This window comes from Diceros bicornis, chromosome 26, assembly GCF_020826845.1.
Source record: "Diceros bicornis minor isolate mBicDic1 chromosome 26, mDicBic1.mat.cur, whole genome shotgun sequence".
NCBI lineage: Eukaryota > Metazoa > Chordata > Mammalia > Perissodactyla > Rhinocerotidae > Diceros > Diceros bicornis.
The window spans coordinates 31377771-31381855 of record NC_080765.1 but is presented as its reverse complement, the minus strand read 5'-3'; the positions used below and the strand labels follow the sequence as shown (position 1 = coordinate 31381855).

General features: G+C 44.4%; 1 long non-coding RNA gene across 1 annotated transcript; it reads left to right on the top strand.

Moving 5' to 3' along the window:
* Window positions 1-561: 561 nt before the first annotated feature.
* On the top strand, window positions 562-3726 carry LOC131422585 (uncharacterized). Its single transcript, XR_009224105.1, has 3 exons — window positions 562-626; window positions 1690-1827; window positions 3434-3726. It is a non-coding gene; the product is annotated as an uncharacterized LOC131422585 (long non-coding RNA).
* Window positions 3727-4085: the final 359 nt, after the last annotated feature.

Genomic DNA, 4085 nt, shown 5'->3' with positions numbered 1-4085 from the left:
TCATTGAAATAGGGTTCTGACTTCCATATCTGTTTCCTACATTTTAGGTGCCACTAACTGAAACTTGCTTTTTTCAGGGATCATAGTCGTGCTAAAAAGTTATTTACGCTCATAGTGCCAGTAATGTGGCTTTGCTGTTGACACATTGGGGTAATTCAATTTTATTGGTTTTAGTAATAATCTTAGAAATGTTTTTTTCTCTCTTTTTAGTTAATTTAGATCACCTTTCTGAGAGGATAAAGAAATGCAGGCAGGAAAACTCAGAACTGAAAAAAAAAATAGCCATTTATGAACAGAAGGTATAATCATCCTTTAATTTTTATTTTCATGGCTTCACCTTGAAGTGCTTCCACTTTCTTCTAGTTCACTTATTTTGCTGTCTCTTCTTTCATCCTAGTGTCCCATTTCATTACGTTGTTTAACAGTCTAAATTTAAAGCAAGCATCTTATATGTAAAGTACCCCTTTTTAATTTCAGTAAGGACTTACCCACAGGAGATAGATTTTGCTATTGCTATAATTAATATTTTTGAATTCTGAATACTTTATTACATATTTGTATAGATCAGTGAAGCAAAGAAATGTGCTGAAGAAAAAAAGAGGGAAAACAAAGCACATAAATTTAAGGTAAAAATCCCTTCTTTTTCCTAGATCACACTCTAAAAACACAAGTAAAATTCATGAGTAAATATGACTAATCTCTATATGTTTTGGTGAAGAATAACCTCAAATCACTTGAATGCACTAATGAAATTGTTAAGAGCATCATTCAAAGTATACATGCTACGTTGAAGTCAGATAGAAATTGGGACATCAAGAATCAGGACTTGGTGGGGGCATCCCGTGGCCTAGTGGTTAAGTTCAGTGCACTCTGCTTCAGCGGCCTGGGTTCGGTTCCTGGGCACGGACCTAACACCACTTGTCAGCGGTCATGCTGTAGTGGTGACCCACATATTAAAATAGAGGAAGATTGGCACCGATGTAGCTCAGGGCGAATCTTCCTCAAGCAAAAAGAGGAAGATTGGCAACAGATGCTAGCTCAGGGCGAATCTTCCTCAGCAAATCAAGACTTGGTTTTGCGACTAAGTCATGACCATAATTTGACTTTTGAGACTTTGTGTTCACTGCATGAATTGAGCTCTGCCTTCTTCCATGCTGTTCACTGCTGTTTCAAGTACTAATACCACAATGCCTTTTTTCATTAAGGACTAAGGAAGAATTTTTTTTCTTTTAAACCCTGGGTTAATTTCTTATATGATTCAGCACTCTCTCCCCTCCAAGAAACATAGAACTGAGAAATTGTAGGAAACAGTACTAGAGATTTCTAGCCATTTTGAACAGCCCTATCCCTCTTAATGCAGAGCAGAGAATTTTCAAGGTGAATCTGGTGACAATATTTACCTTCCACTAAGAAAAGCTGTTCATTTGAGCTGTTTGGCTTAAGATTTGCTGACACAGGCAGAGACATGTGTGGTGACAATAATTTATTGCGTTGGCTTCTATAACTGCATTAAGCTCTCCATGGGCCCCAGTGGGAGGGGTAGAGTGGTCTGGCACTGATGCTGCTCTCTTGGAACTGGATGAAGGGGAGGGTGCCAGATGCTGCCCCCACTTCAGTGGGTTTCAGCTTTTGTTGGTGTTGGTGCTTGTGTCTGCCACATCAAGGTACTTTTAACTTTCTGTTCCACAGGTCATCATGGAGGCAAGAGGGCCTCCTCCACTCAAAAACCACCCGGCGTTGCCATCCCCATGGGCTCTGGGCCGCACGCATCTCCTTCACACTGAAGGCCTGTGAAACTTCAACCGTTGCCTCCACCTCTACCGATTGGTAAGATGATCTAAACACTATGAGCTGATTTGTAGAACATATTCATCTTTTTTCTTGTTGAGTCTTTGGAGAAGATATAGAGATAGCACTCCAGAGCTTTGCAATGCAAGCGTAAACCTGGCTGAGGTCACTGTAATGTTCCTCAAGTTTCTCAGGGCATACATGGAGTGGGCCGTTAATTTCCCCATACTGAGCTGGGGAGCAAGTATCTCTTGTATAGAAGGAAAAAGGCTTTTGACAGAAAGGCAGAAAGAGCAGTTCTGCAGATGCACATTGTACAGAGACCATGTGCCAGGCTCTGTGGGGGGTGAGGCACACCCCTAACTTCAAGGGTTTAAGGTGTCCTATAGCAGAGAGAGACATTTCCATTAAAGATCTTGTGATCACCATAATGGAAGCAGCAGTGAAGGGCCCCAGAGAACAAAAGAGGGCGACGTGAATCTCACCAGGATGAAGTGGGAGGTTGTGAAGAGAAGGAAGAATTGAGGAGGTGCCCAGCAGGAGTTGGTTGGCTTCCTTAGATGGAGCTGGAAGGCCATACCCAGCTGGGCATCAGCTTGAGCAGGGAGTGTGAAGGCAGCGTGAGGTCCACGCAGAACTACTGCATGGTGTGGGCATTTCAAATCACACGGTGTGGGCAATGCAATTATCCTCATCAAAATGTCACTGTTGCCGTAGAGCCCTTAGTTCATAATCTAAATCTTCTTGTTTCCCTTGGATTTCCGAAAGTTCTGGATCTGCGTGACAGAAAAAAAGCCCTGGAAGTTTGGAAATGTAACTTGGCTCTTTGCAGATCCTTTGTCTGCTTGAGTTGATTGTGCCCCAGTGAGACTAAACGTGAAGACAGGCTCTAGATCAGCCGAGCAGCTGCCTTGGCCTTCAGCATGTCAGACTCTTCCCGGGGCATTCAGGGTTGATCAGGAACCTCCCCTGCTGGACCCCTCTCACCACATCCCTGCATCTTCTAGTCACCACCCCTAACTGTCAGCTTTGCATCTCCCCAAATTTACCACGCGGTATCCAGATTCTTTGCCTGTGTTCCTGCTGTCTCAGCCCCTAATACCAACTCTCAGTGGGGCGTACTCAGAGCCTCAGCCCCGTCGTGTGTGTGAGGGGGTGATATTGGTTTCTGAGGTCATTGTGAGGAAGACAAGATTAAGTGCATAATGAAAGTGTCTTGCAAAATGGCTGGGACATGTTGGCACTCACCATTCTCACTGTTTAGATGAAAATGTCTCCACACAGAAGATTATCAGAAGACGGTCACTGCAGTACATTCAATTAAACTAAGAGTGTAAGAGCTCAGGCCCAGAGATTTGCAATCTCTGCTTCAAAAGATAAAGCAAAGAGACCCCCCGCACACACTTTTTTCTATCAAAATTCAGGTCCTACCAGTTAAAGGAGGAAAAGATAATTTTGAGAATGTGTGAGTTCAGAGATCTACAGCTGAGACCTGAAGACAGTTATTTTCCATTCAATATAAACACACAGATGCAGCCACACACTAAAGTGTTCATCAGAAGCCACAGATATATTATAGAAGACAAATGTATACAGGAATAAATACAATCACATCGAAATAACCCCAAATCTCTTTGCCTTACAGGACAATCCTTTTGAAGGGAGGACCCTGTGCCATCATAAACAGGCCATGGCAGTTTCCTATGTTCTGGATGCTTCCCTGCCCAATCCTGCCCCTCCGCTTTTGTATTTCCTGTTGTCACCCCTATTACACCCTTTACAGTTTGAACTCAGGATCAGCATCTGCTTCTCGGAGGACCAACCGACTCACCCCAGGGAGTGTGCTGAGTGTGACTCGTACACTCAGTTCAAAAACAGGCAAAAACCACAGTGATGGGGCAGAAGAAAGGTTATTCCTTGGGGGCAGTATTGCCTGCTAGGGGCCCAAGAAATCCTTCTGGGGTGGTGGACACATCCGACATCTAGATCTGGCCATGGTTGTGTTTGTTCAATCAATAAATACTCGCTGAGCACGTGGTGCATGCCGGTCCCAGGGGTGTCTGATGATCAGAGAGACAGATATCCGTCTCCAGGAAGTGGCCAATTTCTGATGGTGCGGAATGGATGAGGGGCCAGGAGTGGCTCCGGGAGACCAGTGAGGAGGCCCTGCAGTAATCCAGGTTTTGTGCCCTTCTCAACTTGCCAGCAGCCCCCCAAAATACCAAGTCCAAGCAGGCTTTGTGGAGGGCTGATGGCAGCAGAGTTTTTTGGTAAGTCCCATGAGCTCCCACAATCCT